This window comes from Choloepus didactylus, chromosome 8 (assembly GCF_015220235.1).
Source record: "Choloepus didactylus isolate mChoDid1 chromosome 8, mChoDid1.pri, whole genome shotgun sequence".
In the NCBI taxonomy this organism is placed as follows: domain Eukaryota; kingdom Metazoa; phylum Chordata; class Mammalia; order Pilosa; family Megalonychidae; genus Choloepus; species Choloepus didactylus.
Genome location: NC_051314.1, coordinates 90,273,787 through 90,290,832, shown reverse-complemented (window position 1 = coordinate 90,290,832; position 17,046 = coordinate 90,273,787). Strand labels below are relative to the sequence as shown.

Below are 17,046 nucleotides of genomic sequence, written 5' to 3'. Positions count from 1 at the left end.
TTGTGATTGACAGGGGAGGACCCTATTTCCCCTCTATGCTCCTGTGTTCCCCACCCCAAGCCTACTCCTCTCACACCAGTCTCACTTGAACAATACTCTTTCCTGTTTTAATGCCCAACCTCTCCTCCCCCCAAATGCCACCATCACTCAAGACTTAGTCATTGATCCACAGCAAAACCTCCCTCCACCTTAATTCCTCCCTTCTCAGACCTCTTTCGGCAGGTAGTGTTTTCTAGCCCACGTGGTGCAGGACTTTTTAAAACCTGTGCTGTCTTGTACTCGAAATTGTTCAAGTTGTGGTATTGTTTCCCTAGGATTGTGAACTCCCAAGGGCAGGTTTGGAATTTGACGCATAGCCCAGGCTGAAAAAACTTGAATACCTTCCATCCACATACATTCCCTACTAACACCAATCAACTCTTCTTGTCCAGAAAACAATCTGCAATGCTTAGCCATGGGTTAGAGAAGTGTCTCACGAAGGTCCTTTGTATTTCAACTGATAAAAGACAGAAGGGCTTGAAAACCGCTTTCAGCCAAGTGAGATGCTGGTTGGTCTTCAGGCACAGTCAGAGGTACTGAGGAAGCCCTCACGACTGTTGGTTATGGCTGCCAAGTTGCACTTCATAACTAGACCTCTTCTCCTTTGGACTTTTAGTGGTTTCTAGTGCAACACATACTTAAGCATAAGATCTGTAAATTGAGGACAAGGGAAGAAGGGAGCTGTAATCTTGATCTAACCTCTGTACGATCAGAACCTCTGTATGATCAGAACTTCTGTATGATCAGAACCTATCGCCAGTTTGATTCAAGTTTTCACTGGCCAATCTGAGACACTTCTGCTAACTCAAGTGACTTCCGACTTGGGCCTGTTGTGCTTTGGGCTAGGATGCATGGGACACAGTGTCCTCATCCAGTTTCTGGGAAACTGTACCACCAAATAACCTGTTGGTCAGAAATGCTATGATTTTGTTTGATTTCTAGGCTATGTTCTAAAAGAACAGTGTTTTTCAAACTGTGGAATGGGACCCAGTGGTGGATAATGATCAATTCAGTGGATTGCCACCACCTTTTTTTCCTTTAATGAAATAGAACAGAATAGAATTACAAATATCAGTATGTCATAAAAGTAATGCTTACTATTATTTTTTAAAATTTATTTTAGTAATATATAAATACATGTATATTTTGAATTGTGATGTAAAATTTTCTTCTGTGGGTTATGGTCAAAGAATTTTGAAAGTCTCTGAAAATGAATCTTATAGCCTATCTTAAACAGCAAAACAATCACAAATCTCAGTTGTCAATGATGGGGATTTTCAAGAATGCACTGTCAAGGTAGTTTGTTAGAAGTTTTGTGAGGGTAGATAACCATCTTCTGAAGAATTATTTGACCATTATCATCTGAAAAAAATAGAGTGATTTTGTTTCCTGGGGGTGTAACTAATTGACATCCCCAACTTGTTAAACAGCTGGTCTTAGGATGATCCTCAAAATTCGTTCTATCCAAAAAATAAAATAAAATTGTATCTATTCAACACTTCAATTCGCCTAAAGTGGGCTTAAACATTAAATTTGTTTCCAAATTTCCAACTGAATAGATTAGAGTTCTCAGGTTGGCATTCACTGCTTTCTTTGATTTGCCCTGGCCTACCTTTCCAAATCATATCTTCCATTATTCCTGTGGTAGGTAGCTTCTAAGATGGTTCCAATAAACCCTACCTCCTGATATTCATGCCCGTTTGTAATCCCCACTCCTTGAGTGTGGGCTGGGTCTAGTGACTTGCTTCTAATGATTAGAATTCAGCAAAAGCGATGGCATGCCACTTCTGAGATTAGTTTACCGAAAGACTCTGTCTCTCCCACCCCCCTCTCCACCCCCCCCCCCCATTTCCTTTGAGGGTAACCAGCTGCCATCATGTGAACTGTCCTATGGAGAGGCCCACATGGCAAAGAACAGATGTCTCTGGCCTGAGGCCTGCCAATAGTCCCAGGGTAAGCTTGGAAGCAGATCCTACCTAGTCAAGTCTTGAGATGACTGCATCCCCACCTTGTACCTTAGCCAGTGAACCCTGTTAAGCCAAGCCTAGATTCCTGACCCACAGGAATAATGTGATAATAAATGTTTGCTGCTTTAAGCAGCTAAGTTTTGGTGTAGTTTCTTACACGGTAATAGATAACTAATGCATTCCTCTTCTCATATCCTATGCTGTTGCCAAAATATATTGCTCTGTGTCCTCAATATAAATAATCTGCCATTCAAGTTGTTCCCACTGCTTGGAATCAGCTCTCAGTTTCCTCTTCCAGGCCATTACTCTGTATCAACACACCTTTCATGAATCCTTCTTTATTTGATGGTCTTGTTTGAAGCTAATCTCATTCTACTTTGAACTTAGTGCTTTATAAGTATCTTTTGGTGACAATTCTGATTGTGTGTTTGTATACTAGATTTTGTTAGTGTCTTTACATGGTAGACTCTTGCTGATCATACCCAGCCCAGGCACTTGTAAAAAGAAGGTACTTGTGAGTATATGAATGAATTAAATAAGTTTTTTCATTATAGCACATATCTCTACCTGAAATTATGTCAAATATATTTATTTACTTATTTATTTTATGTCTCCCTTATTAGAATGTAAGCTCCAAGAGGGCAGGGATGTAATCTGCTTTGATCACTCTCAGTTCCAGTACTGAGAATAGTGCATAGCAACACATTTTGATGAATAAATTCAGGAGTAACTAACTCGAGTCTCCCCAGGACTGGGAGACAATGTATTATCTAATATGACTTCCAAGCTGGCTCATTCACATGCTGGCAAGTTGATGCCAGCAATTTTGTTCTTCTCTATAAAACTTCTCCAGAAGTCTGATTGATGTCCTTATGACACGGTAGCTGGTTTACTCAAAGCAAATTATCAAAAAGAGACCAAGGTGGAAGCTGCGATGCCTTTGTGACCTAGCCTTGGAAGTCACACATCATCACTTTCACCATATTCTTTCAGTTCCAATGGTAAGCCATAATTGATTGTAGGATAGGACCTTACATGGGCATAAATACTAGAAGGCAAGGATCACTGGGGACAGTCCTGGGTACTACAGAGAGGTTGTCAGCAACAGGAAACTTTTTATTGCAAGAAACAGAATATGCAACAAAAAAATAGCTTAAATAATAAGGACATTTATTACCTCATGTAATAGGAAGTCTGTAGACTGGGTAGTCCTGGGGTTGATTTTCAGCCTTGATAACCCCGTCAAAGACTTAAGAGTTCTCCATCTTTTCTCTCTCACAGCTTCAACCTGCTGGAGATGTCTCCCACCATGGTCACACGTTGCCTGTGGTGGTTTCAGAAGTCATATGCAGACAGGACCACATCCACTGAAAAAGAAAAGAGTGTCAATTCTGTGAGTCGCTTTTTATTATGAGAGATAACATTTCCTGGAATTGCTACTGTAGATGTCTCAGGTTCTATTGGCTAGGATTGGGTCACATAGTCATGCACAAAAAATACACTATTTGTGAATCTATATATTTGCAAGCATCAGTGTTTTGTAAATGCATGTCTCATTTCTCAGCCAGAAAAAGAAAAAGTTGGTGCCTACAGATACAACCTTAAAAATTATTTTAAAATATTTAAATAGTTTTACAGGTATTTTAGTATAAACATATCCAATTCTGTCAAGACTGTAGAACCTTCCAGGGACCTAGGATCAGTATTCTACTTCTTATATCTCCTCCCCAAATGAAAGGGGGGGGGGGGAGGAGAGGAGGAATAGCTGAGAAATATGCCATCACATTTTAGTGATATGTATCCATTGGTCATTTCATGTGACCCTGGAATGTTCCATTTGTTAGGGTGTAGTATATACTGATGAATGTGAAAGAAAACAGTGGTAGAAAGGATTTATCGACCATAGTTCTTTCACTGGGTAAAATGACAGCTGCTAATTAACAATAAGTAGCTTAGAAAGTGACATGTGAAAGCAAATTCACAGATATGGGTTCTCAGGTACCTAGTTACAAATTATTCAGAATTTACCAAAGTAAAACTAAGGATCAAGAATTAAGCTAGAAAACAAGGGTGTGTAAATACTTAGTAAAGCAAAGATGCAATAAGTTTTATTTGGTAGCATACTTATGCTCCATTCTTTCGTGAATTTTTTTCAGACCTTTACAATATTCCCAAATAGAGTAATTTTAAAATGTCTTTATTTTTACAATTGTTAGCTGTTCTTTCTTCTCTAAAGACAAATGACACCCACTGAATGATGGCGTTCTACCCAAAACACTCATAGATCGAAATGGACCTACATTCCTGGCCTCCAGTCGGTTTCCGGATCTTTCTTTGCCCAGGGCTAAGATACTGAAAGAGGGATTTATTGAAATTAACATACCTGCAATTCTGGTTCTTAGATGGAAAGCATTTAATATGTGGGCTTGGTTCTGAGATCTTTTCTCGGGTAAAACTCCTACTGTTTTGGCCAAAATCTTTGGCACTTTGTGTCTAGGATGCCTGGGGATCCAAGTAACTCCGTTTTGGATATTTCAACCCCCTCTTCATTTCAGCAGCATCCACTAGAGAGGACAGCTCCAAAACCAACCAGTCGCTAAAACTGTTCAATGTGGTTTCTTAAGGTGAACCACGCGCATAACACACCCCTTTTGAATGAAATAATGTCATTGTGTAGCTCGCCAATTTGTCACCCCTGGGTGGATTAGGTCAAACTCCCCAAAGTTGCTGTCTGAATAGTAAATTTTGTTCGTGGTTGGGAAAATTAAGCGAGGAATGCTATGAAATAGGGAAAAGAGCTTTTTGTTTTCCTGGTGGTTGGCACGTGGGGATGGGTAAAATCCAACTGGGCCTGAATGTGCTTTGTTTAAACGACACAGGCGTTAAATGAATAGAAGGCAAGACGCCTGTCTGAACCGTCTTCTTCCTTTCTCTTACACCCGGAGGTGTGAAGGGACCCGAGTAGTGCGAGTCCGAGGTGGCGGGGGTGGAGGGGCTGCGGCGCCCCAGACGCAAAGGCGGAGGCGCCAGGACGCCGCGCCAAGGCTCTCAAGATACCAGCCAACTACATACAAGGTCGGGGACAAGGCCCTCCGCCGCCTGGAACGCCAAGAACGGGCGCGAAGGAAGCGAGGGTGAGCGGCCCGAGGGCGAGCGGCGCGGGCGGCGCCAGCCTGGAGGGCTGCAGCGGGCGGGGAGTGCGCAACGCAGACCCCGTGGGAGAAGAGAACCTCTGCAGTGGCGGAGCTGAGCCGCCGCCGGAAGAGAGGGGGAAGGGCAGCGAAATGCGACGAGGGAGGGAGGGGAGGAGGCGGCGGGTGGGGTCTCCGGCGCGCAGACCCAGTAGGTCTCCGGAAATTTTCCACTAAGGCTCGGAGCTCCACGGCCGCCGCAGCACTGCCCGCCCCCTGCGTACACGGCGCCCACGTGACGGTGATTCACCATGCGCCGCCTACTGAGTCCCGGAGGGCAAGCAAAGGGGAAGAGGGGAGGAGGAGGGGGAAGAGAGAGGGGGAGGAGGGAGGGGGGAAGAGAGAGGGGGAGGAGGGAGGGGGGAAGAGAGAGGGGGAGGAGGGGAAAAGGGAATGGGGAGCGGGAAACGGGCGCTGAGGGAAAGACGGGCGGAGGTGGAAGGAAGTGACTGGGTAGCGACGGGGAGGGAGAGAAGAAAAGAACGGGGCGGGTGTGGGTGTGGAGTCCAGGAGGTACTGAGGCACGGGTCAGCCTCTGCTTTGCAGCAGGGTTTGTGGGGTGGGCAGGCAGCAGCCCCCACCACCACCCACGCCCCCTCGCGTCTAGCCCCGGGGGGCTTGGAGACTGCAGAGTGTGCGCCGGCGGCACCGGAAAACCTAGAGAGCCCTAAAACGTCAGGGCTAATTCCAGTGTGTTTTGAGGAAAGCCGTGTGGTGGCCTTCAGGCCCCCCAGAGCTTTCGCGAACGCGCCGCGCCGCTTTGGGACTCCCTACTTCTGGAGGTTGCAGCCTGGAAAACGGTCACGCCCTGTTGGCATCTGTCCGTGCTTGTGTACGTGGCTCCTGGCGTGGAGAACTGTGGCTGTGGAAAAGCGTGCACGGGAGAGAGGGACGAGGGGGCGCGGCCTTGGCCCATTATCTGTTTCCTGGGAGTTACAAAAGCCCTAAAATTTTCACAGATTAAACCCCCCGACCCAAGAGAAAACCCTTAGGACTTCCGTGAACGTGGGATTTGGAGTGCTGTTGGATCCAGTTGGTTCCCCGTTTTGGAAATCAGCATACCAAAGATTTGCTCTTAATTTTCTCGTGTGTTGAATAGACATTGTGCGGGCACCACGCCCTATATCCCACTCTTTTAAGGAAATATTTGTGACAGAAACGCTCAAACCTCTGCATCTTTCATGTCTTTTTAGGTTCTTTCTAGAAATTGTGACCTTTTTCTCTCGAGTCATTCCATCAAAATCTTGGAAGCAAAGTTTAAAAAAAAATGCTAGCCTTAATTAGAAAGGTAAGAGTTTGTTTACCAGCTATCTTGATGGGGAAAAGCACTGAGTGCTCTGTTCAGGTTTCTTCACGGCTTCCTGGGGTCCTTTTTTTCTTATCCCCACCTTGAGGCAAAACAGACTAGAGAGAGCAGCTGAACTTGCCGAATTTCCCTTTTTTTCCAATTTACTTTAGTTTCTCCTCCAGAATTATGTGTATTTTCTGCTGGTTTTCTGTTAAAAAGAAGAGCTAATATTCATATAGTGCTGGAGCAGGCACTGCTTTAAGTTTTTTATAAGTATGTGAGTATTTAATTCTCACATCGACTCTGTGAGGTAGGGGCTATTATTTATCCCACTTTCCACCTTTTATAGATGAGAAAATTGACATATGGAGAAGTTAAATAACTTGCCCAAGGCCATCCAGACTGTAAGTGGAGGAACTGGGATTTGAATGCAGAGCTGTCCCAGGCACATCCAATTGTGGTCACTATGCTATAGGAATTCCCTATAAATAAAATTAATTGTTTAGACTATTTATGTTTTGATGAAATTTTTTTCCTTCCTCCCTTTTGTATTTATTTCGCTTTCTTGAAGTTTATTTCAGAGATATTTAGATATCTAAATTCAGTTTGGATAGAAAAACACACAAGTTTATAAAGAAACTCTTAGGAAGAAATCATGCATTCCAGGGAGGTACTACACTGTTCTTAAATGGAAGATTATTGAAGTATTTGACCCAGGAACTTATTTTTCTCAGGAGAAGTGTTTCCCTTCATATTGCCTTTTGCCTCCTGGAAAATAAGGATGATGTTCTTCAATTGTCAGTAAATACTTATTGATTGGAATGTACCCAAGAAGTGAACACCCTTGAAAAAGCTGGTGACTTAATGCCAGATGAAAAGGAAATTTCCAAGTGAAACATAAATATTGGATAGATTCGATAAGGAGAAACTGCTCTTTTTCTGTCTGGAACCCTCTCCTGCCTGGTCTGCAAAAAGAGGTTAGGAGCCTCTTCTCTGTGTTCTTGTGGCACAGAGTCTACCCCTTTGGTGGAAGTTGCTACATCGTATTCTTGTTGCCTGTTCCTGTGGGCAATACCTCCCAGGAGATTCTTAACTTCTGAGGGGCAGGCATTCCACCTGGCACAACAGTATGCCCAGAGCTTGGCACAGTTGTTTGTTCTGGAGGTGGAACTCAGCAATACTTGTGAAAAGAATGATTTTACATGACTAGCACTGAATTGGGATTTAACAGAAATCGGTGAGAACCGTATTCCAGTCAGCAAAATAGTCTGTATCCAGTCTTGGTCCATAATGAACAATTCCCACCACTTCCCTCCTTTTTCACATTTCCTTGTATTCTTTGTATATGTCTTTTTACCACTTGCTATAAACTGCACAAGGCTAGGGATTTGATTTGAGTTTGTATATATCACACTCCTCCACAATCTTTACATGTTATTTTGCACAATAATAGTTTTTTGATAGTTCTTAAATAAGAGTAATGAAAACAAAACCCCTCTGTCTAGTTAGCTTGCTTTATTTCAGCACTCAATTAAGGATTATAGGTTTAATAACTACAACCTTCCTTAATCCTGACCTTACAATTTGGGTCTTTAGATTGATAGAATCATAGGATTTTTTTTTTCTTCTGCTAAAAGAGACGTTAAAACTGTGCTGTCCAATACATAGCCACTAACATGCATTTCCTCAGTAGCATTAGCTACGTTTCATTATTTGCCACATGTGACTAGTAGCTACTATAGTGGACAGCACTGATACAGACATTTCAATCATTGCAGAAAATTCTCCTGGACAGGGCCACCTTATATATGAAAAATATATAGGTAAAAGACTATAATCTTATTAGCCTAATTATATCATTATTGCAAAAAAACATTTCAGAATGCTTAGTAGCAGCAACCTTACACAGAAAGAACATCACATTCATGTTTCAAAGGTCTGTTATTTCATATGGATAAAATTTTCTTCCTAAACAGCTCTGTTTAAATTAATGTATATTTAAACATATTCAGGAGAACTGATGATTGAAGAGGAATACTCTTTGAATTCCTTTAAAGCAAATTTTCACCTCAACTGATCCTTCATGAAGCTTAATTTTTTTCCATTTAAAAGTACTGTAATCAACTTGAGTCACTGCACAAGTCTGACATTCAGTAGATTTGGCTGTGTTTTTTAAGCTTGCATGATTTAGAAACTAAAATACACAGTAATGTTGGTAAAGGACAAATGCCAGATAGTTTTGTACAGAACAAATATATATTTAGTGACATCACACATGCAATACAGACAGTTTTCAATTTATAAACACTCTATTCAGAAGTGGTCAAAATAAAAAATACACTGGGTGTACCGTCTTTAAACTCCTCTTTAGGACAGTACTGCCAAGGTAGCTAAACAAATAAAAGAAAATAAATAAAAATAATAATATTGGAATTCTTAGAGAATGTATAGCTTGAGTTGCAGAGGCAATGAAGAATCTGTGAAAACCTCAGGTGGAATTAGTAGAGGTTTTTTCCACAGTAGAGCAAATTTGCTTAAGTGGTAACCCCCTGACAAAAATAGTCTCTTTCCTCCCCACTGCCCCTTTCCCCCTGCCCCGCCCCTTTCCGATGTGCCTTCCTCTCCAGTTTCATTTGTGCTTCAGCTTCAGTTCTGTCAATTCAAAGTTTTGTGATCTTGGGCAGGTTTGCTGTTTTCTTTGAGAACCAGTTTCCTAAGCTGTAAAATAGGAATAATACATGCTAAGTGTCAAGGATTACAGGAAAAATTATGTGAAAATACTTTATAGGTTAAAAATGAATATAAATGCCAGGGATTATGATTATAAATATTAATAAAACACAGCCCCTTTGGAAGGTTAAATGGTTGTCAGTCAGGTGTACATGATAGGAATCTGGTCCATCAGATTATTTAAGCAGATTGAGGGCTTGAAGATTCTTGGTAGAATCGGGGGTGGGTGCTCTGGGAGGCTGAAGAGAGATTAAAAAAGGAGATGGAAGGCTGTGAAAGGAAACAGTTCAAAATTTGGAAGGAACTTCAGTAAATATCACCTTTTCCTTTAAGGAATGAATGTAATTGCTTGCATTGTTTTTCTACTTCCTTCTTGTGTTTCATTGATTATTCCTAAGGCTAAAGTTTCTACTTTACATTGGAATTCATCTGACATAGCATGTTTTTAAAAACTTGACGTTGCTTACTTTGATTTTCCACTTGTCTTTTGCTGATGGAGCTTATGAGAAGGGTGAATTCCAAACTGGCTGTGTCACCACACAGGAGTTGGAAAGTGATGGTTGTAGTTATGGAAGAGGGGGCAGCTACACCTTTAGCTTTGGGAGAAGCAATGCAGTTACAACTACTTGCTGTAGAGAGACTAGACCAAACGAAACCAAACCAAACCAAAACAAAACAAGCACGCGCGCGCGGGGCACACACACACACACACACACACACACACACACACACACGCACAGAGAGAGAGAGAGAGAGAGAGAGAGAGAGAGAGAGAGAGACAGAGAGAGAGAGAGAGAGATTGAGAGAGAGCGAGAATGAACAGGGGAGTGGAGGTGGGTGAAGAGCAAGGTAAGAGCACCAAAAGAATGATGGATAACATGCATAGTTCAAAAGTATACTGCATGTATTAACTCATTTAAGTCTCATGACCAGCCTATGAGGTAAGTATTATTATCCCCATTTGATTGACGAGGAAACTGAGCCACAGATAAATGTTGAACAACTGCACCCAAATGTCACACAACTCATTAGTGGTAGAACTGAGGTTTTAATTCAGCCTGGCTTTGGAGTTTGTGCCTCTAACCACTGCACTAGCAGTTCCCAAACTTTTTGGTCTTTGGACTGTCTTGCACTAGAGTTTTGTTTATGGGGGTTATAGCTACCAATATTTACCATATTAGAAATTAAAACTGACATTAACAAAATAGTTACTAATCCATTTAAAAATAATAAGCCCATTTTAAAAATGAAAAATAACTATATTCCTCAAAATAAAAAAAAATTTAGGGAGACGAATGATGCTGTTGTATAGTTTTGCAAATCTCTGCACTATATCATACCTCATTTGGTATGACAGTAGTTAGGAAGAGGGAAGAATATGAGAGAGACTAAAGGATATAAGTGATAGCAACTCAAGGCCTGTTTTTGTGGTCTGTGTGGGTAGGAAATGATAACTAGAGAATTGTCTCTGAACGGTGCAGAAGTGTCTAGATTTTCATGTCTTGTTTAATCCTCAATAGGTTGCATTCTGTCTCTATCTCTGTATTATCTATATCTATATAGATAATATCTGTCAGCCCTACAACAGCCCTCATCACCTTCATCGTTCTACAATATGCATATAATGTATACTGATATATATTTATATCTCTGTAATACATGTATATTTATTTCAGGTTCTGCAGAAAACTTAGAGTTGTAGGATAGATTCTAAATTGAAGGAACTCTAGAGATTATTTTGCTAACTTCCTCATGTTATGGATGGAGATCAGACAGGGAAATGACATCACTGGTTGAATGGCTGGTTAGTGACAAGACTGGAAGTAGAACCCAGGTCTCCTGCCTCCTCATTCCACTTTATAGTGTCATGCCAAGGGAATTGGGAAATTTAGTTAATTAGTTGATAGATAAATCCATTTCCTCCAGAAAACTTGTGAATTAACAATCATAAAATCTATGGCAAATTCACGTGCTTCATCAATGCTATTGTGAAAAATTGCCCCTCTTTTTCCCAAATGCCTCTCCCAAAAAGTCTTGTTCTGTTTGGGGTTTGGTGGACTCGTTACAACTTCATTTTCTTATTGCCTTATCAGCAGCGCTGTAAAGAATATGGGCTTGATATTGGAAAGAGGATACGAATATGAGAACCTGCAGTTCCGTGACATTGGAGAATACTGATTGGCTGGCCCCTCTTATCTGCAGGATCTGCTTTTCCTAGGCATGAGCATATTTTGGTCCACAGGTTTCCAAGACAAGCACATTCCTGCCAACATGGTCCCTGGACAAGCTGTTCTGGAATTTGAACTTGCTACTGAAAGGGGGTTAAGTCCAGGAGAAATACACACACATTTCAGTGGGGGCAAGCTGTAATTTCAGGATAAAGTGATTCCAGATGTGCTTTCAGCAAGTACCTAGTACTTATTTTTTAACCCATTAGGCTGAAATTCACTTTCAGATTTTTGGATTACAGAAGTTAGTTAACTTGTCATTCCTATGTTACTTTGCTGGGTTGATTCTAAGTTAATTGTAACTTACAGTATGTTTCAAATTAAAGGGTATTGATTATAATCATTTATAACGTATCTATTTACACATACCTTCATGTAATTACATATATCTTTGACAAGGATCAGAAGTTCATTTGAAGTAATGGTTTAATATTCACCAAGTTTCTTTGTTCTGGAAATCTCGTTAGATAAAAATAAAGAGAAAATATATCTAAGAGGCAATATTCTAATTCTCTTTCTCTAATAGGTCAAGCTGCAACAATAGCCATTGTGAGAGTTATTTCATAAGCTTTGTAATCTGATTTTATAAAAGAAGTTGAAAAGAAAAAGTGGAGAATGATTTTTCACTGATGTGAAATTTACATTATTATTAAGAGCATGGGATTTTTGCATCATTTGGTTCTGGAAGATGGGGAACTGAGAGCATTTCCTTTTGCTTTCAAATATTTCAGATAATCTACAACATTTATATTTTCTGTTAAATACATGGAAACTTTCATGGTCCTTGCTTACATTAGTTGAGAATATTGCATTTTAGTAGGCTCTTTTGATAAGATATTAAAATGTACTTTTAAAAATTTAGGAGTTATATGTCTGGCTTCAAGGACCGCAGCATTTGTTTGTCAAAGGCTTTGACCTCAGGCAGGCATTATCCACTGGATAGGAATATTGTAAAACATTTGTCAGAGGTTCTGTTTTGTTGGAACTAAAGTGATGTCTTACTTTTCTAGGGCTGCTTTGACAAGTACCACAAACTAGTGGCTTAAAACGTCAGAAATTTGTCTCACAGTTCTGAAGGCTTCACTTCAATCTCTGCTTCTATCTTCATATGACCTTCTTTTCCCTGTGTCTCTCCTCTTCTTGAAAGGATACCTGTCATTGGATTAGTGCCTACCTTAATTCAGTATAACCACATCTTAACGTGAATATGTCTTCAAAGATCCTGCTTCCAAATAAGGTAACATTTACAGGTATGAGGAGTGTGTCAGTTTGCCTATATTATGTCCCCCAGAAAATGCCATGTTTTTTGATGCAGTCTTGTTGGGACAAATGTATTAGTGTTGATTAGGTTGGAATTCTTTGATTGCATGTTTCATGGAGATGTGACTCAATCAACTGTGAGTGAAATGTTTGATTGGATAATTTACATGGAGGTGTTACCCTGCCCATTCAGGGTGGGTATTAATTCGATCACTGGAGTCCTGTAAAGGAGTTCACAGACAGAAGGATCTCAGAGCAACTGAGAGTGACATTTTGGAGATAGTTGCAACTTACAGAGACATTTTGAAGATGGCCATTGAAAGCAGAGTTTTGCTGATGCTTTGGAGGTACTAGCCCAGAGTTTGCCCCAAGAGGCTGAAACAGAGACATTTTGGAGTACGCCATTTTGAAATGCAACCTGGGAGCAAGCAGACACCAGCCACATGCCTTCCCAGCTCACAGAGGTTTTCTGGATGCCAATGGCCTTTCTCCAGTGAAGGCACCCGATTGTTGATGCCTTACCTTGGACCTTTATGGCCTTAAGCCTGTAACTGCGTAACCAAATAAACCCCCTTTATCAAAGCCAATCCATTTCTGGTATTTTGCATAATGGCAGCATTAGTAAACTGGAACAAGGAGTTAGGGCTTCAGGATCTCTTTTGGTGGGCTCACACAGCTCACCCCATGTCAAGTGCAACTACAGTGAGTCAATCTAGACATGAGTATGGGCTCTGGATCCAGACTGCCTAGCTTGATTCCTCATTCTGCTTTTTACCAGCAGTGTGCTTTGGTCTTCTTAAATATAAAGGAGGAACAATAAATAGTACCTAGGGTATGAGAATTTAATGTGTCTGTTCTTGCAAAGAAAGCACTTAGAACATGCCTGGCACATATTAACCCTATGCAAGTATTAGCTTAAACAAACAAAAAATTTCATATTTTGTCTTTGCCATTTCAGAGATTCTAACATCAAGCAGCAGTTGAGCAACAAATCACTAAAGTTAAAAGAAAAATGATCTTGGAGACTACTCACCTGTCCTGAAAGGTTTAGGTGCTTCCATCCAACTGGGGTTAAAGTTGAATGACAAGAAGATGAAGAAAACAGCTGAGTATAAATACCATTGCTTAAATCCTCAAGGTAGGGCCTAGATAGATAATTATTTGTTTATAGTATTTCCTGAATAAAACCTTTGGTGTCATCCATCAGCAGATGGACTATGAATTGTCAAGCATTTCTCATTTAACAATGTGAAGTTTACTTCAACGAAATGTAGAAGTTATGACTTTCCCTAATTCATGTAAGGAGTCATTACTGAGTCAGTGTTTAGAAGACAAGCAGGACCTCCCAGCCTGTACAGCACTTTTGTGGGAATTAGAAGAATTGCTCTTAGAATTACTGTTGTGCCTTTCTGACTCCCAGGGCCTTTTGCTAGGAGACAGCCCCCTTCCTCCTGGCTAGTGCAGGCCCATTCCACAGTACAGGACTTGACAGGTGGAGTATAGGTTGGATTTCAGCCCCATTCACCCCTTCACCCATGACTTGGACCAGTGACCAACTGCACATTGGATGTGATAACCCCCAAAACAAGATTTTATATTTTACTTCCTGTGCTTCAACTTAGGAGATATGTTGTTCACTCTGTTGAGTCTTAGTCTACTTAAATAGTTGGAGCTTGAAAAAGATGTAGTTCAGTGGTTTTTTCCATTGAATCCAGTGGACAATTAATTACTACTTAAGATGATCCACAAGCATCTTGTTGACTGTTCAGAATTGTTCTCTATTAGAGGTTTTATTAAGCCACTTAATTTAGGGTTAAGGTCCTGCTGAACTTACATGATTCTGGAAACAAAGGAAAAGCCACCAGTATATTCATCCTTTTTAGCAGTGAGTCATATTGCTGTAATGATATGCTTTTTTTCTACATGCTCTTAAGATCTAAAATGATGCATTTTATTTTCTTCCATTGGTTCACAATCTATAACTGAAAGACCGAGTGCTCAGAAAAGGCCCTAGCTAAAAACCAGTCAGTCTTTTGACATAGAAACAAGTCAGGAGTGCCTTCATATTTGTGGGTTTTGGTCTTTGTTTCTCATCGAGGTTTTTTGTTTTTTTTTTTTTCAGTTTTATGACAGTTAAATTCCTCATTGGACATGCGGTGGATTAAAATCACATTAAAGTTTGGACTTCAACCAATGATAGCAGAAAATCTTGATTCTTTGACATTATCTCCCCATATTCTTCTATTACAGTTTCAAAAAGGCACTGAGGGGTTTTATTGTTTCAAATATATTTACTTTTATTCTTAGGAAACTTGAAATAATTTCCAATGTGTTGTTCTTGTCTCTTTTCATTTAGAAACTTTTCATTTCTATTCCCAGCTCCTGCCTTGAATCTTTATCATTCTGAAATTAGTAGGAACTCTGCTCTTTTGACTCACTTATGGTATAAGCACAGCCCTAGTGAAAGTTGTTTTGATGATCAAACTTTTATCTAATAATAAGTAACATGTACTCAATTCATTACGGTTCCCAAAGCACTTTTCAAATGCATTAACACATTTAATCATTGTGATATTTTGTGATGGATTAATTACAATTTTCTCCATTTTTACAAACTAGAAAACCAATTTTCTGAGACCCACAAAGGGTACAGGAAGAGAATGAAGCTTTTCACCTTTTATTAATTAAATAAATAGATTTGTCCCCATATTTTCTAAAATCTTAAAGCATCCTTTCTTGCTTAAATATGTATAGCATAGTCCATTTGCGGTGGCATAAATTAGGAAATATCTACATAGATAGCTAGCCTGTGGATTTGTCCTAACCTATTAGGAGACTCTTATGGAATGATTTAAAATTCTTGGGGTTTTTAGCTCTGACCAGACAAGGAGAATAAACAACTCTTGAGCAAAACTAACAGTAATTAGCATATCTGCTGCCTTTCAAAGTAGTGGGAGACCTTGAATTTCTGTTTTGTTTTGCTTATCATGTGCCCCAGCTAATTTGGCATTTTCACCATTTTTAACCTTTTTTTTTCAGGGTGTGTTGACAATCAGCTTAGTTTGAACGACTTTTAAGAATAACCAGGGCCTGGTATAATAATAGACATTTAGTAAATTTCAAATAAATGACTGAATGGTTCATCATATAGGAAAATGGCATCCTAAATGCAAACAGTCACAGTATGTTTATTGTTTTAAATTAGAACGTTTTGACATAGTCTGAAGTGGTATAGTAGAAGGAACATGAACTTTGGAGTCCAAAAAGATCTGGGTTTGGATCTTCACCTTACTACTCAATGCTAGTTACTACATTTACATCAGGAATACACATAACTTCGGTGATCTTCAGTTTCCTCATCTGTAAGTTGAGAATTATGTCACTTCCCTTGCAATACTGCTGGAAGGATTATCTGAAATAAGGTATGCGAAGTACCTAGCACACTGCTTAATGCATAAAATGTGCTCAATGTTCATGCCCAGAATTTGATGAAGACAGAAATAGCTATTGTGTTTCTAAGTTATTGTGATTTAAAAAATACATTTTCTATAGTAAACATATGAAAGGCATGTGAAGACGCATATAACATTCATTACCTTGGTTCTCCAAGGAGCATGCATTTGCCATTGAGGCAGTGATAAACCTAAAGATTCTTGAAGGTATTGAAAGCCTTAGAATCCTATCTCAGAAGTGTGGTTCATATTAAGGACTCCTAAGGGCACAGGAAGCTTCGAAGTGCTAGGGAAGCAGAGTAGATGGAGGGGTGCGTTTTAAAATACTACTCCACACACTGGCATCAGTCAGTGGTTGCTTCCTCCTGTGTTTTCAGGAATTGTGGAAGCTGCTGCCAGCCACTGACATTGATCAGGAGGCAAAAGAATTATTATCCACTGAGTGCTGATGGTAGGATTATACAAAGCAGAGTGAGATTGGCTAAGTTTCTTACTGAGGAAAGTCTATTAATATTCATAATCAACGAAAATCATACAGCAATCATTTTTTTGATATGATTTGGGCATATGCCATTTTTAGAATCTATTTATATCTATAACTTAGTTAGCAGTGAAACTCCCAACTCTCAGACTGTATATTTTCTGATTAACCTTTGTATGTAAAAATTCAGCTGTATAACCCATAAAATAAAGTACACAAGAATAAAGCAGTTCAACAAACCAATTCTAAATTTTACATAGAAGAGTCATGGCTCCAAAATTAGTTAAGATAATTTTGAAAAAGAACAAGGTGAAGATCTTTGCTTTAATAGATTTCAAGACTCATTATAAAGCCATAGTAATCAAGGCAGTGTAGTAATGCAAAGGGATAGACATATTCGCTGATGAAAC

General features: G+C 39.9%; 1 long non-coding RNA gene across 4 annotated transcripts; it reads left to right on the top strand.

Moving 5' to 3' along the window:
• The first annotated feature begins 5,380 nt into the window (after window positions 1–5,380).
• LOC119542216 lies at window positions 5,381–14,900 on the top strand. Of its 4 annotated transcripts, XR_005218439.1 has the most exons (5): window positions 5,796–6,029; window positions 6,391–6,485; window positions 12,454–12,680; window positions 13,662–13,841; window positions 14,826–14,900. It is a non-coding gene; the product is annotated as an uncharacterized LOC119542216 (long non-coding RNA). The 4 variants fall into 4 exon arrangements; XR_005218440.1 differs by lacking the exons at window positions 5,796–6,029; window positions 6,391–6,485 and adding an exon at window positions 5,381–5,438; XR_005218438.1 differs by having other exon boundaries at window positions 5,796–6,485.
• The last annotated feature ends 2,146 nt before the right edge of the window (window positions 14,901–17,046 follow it).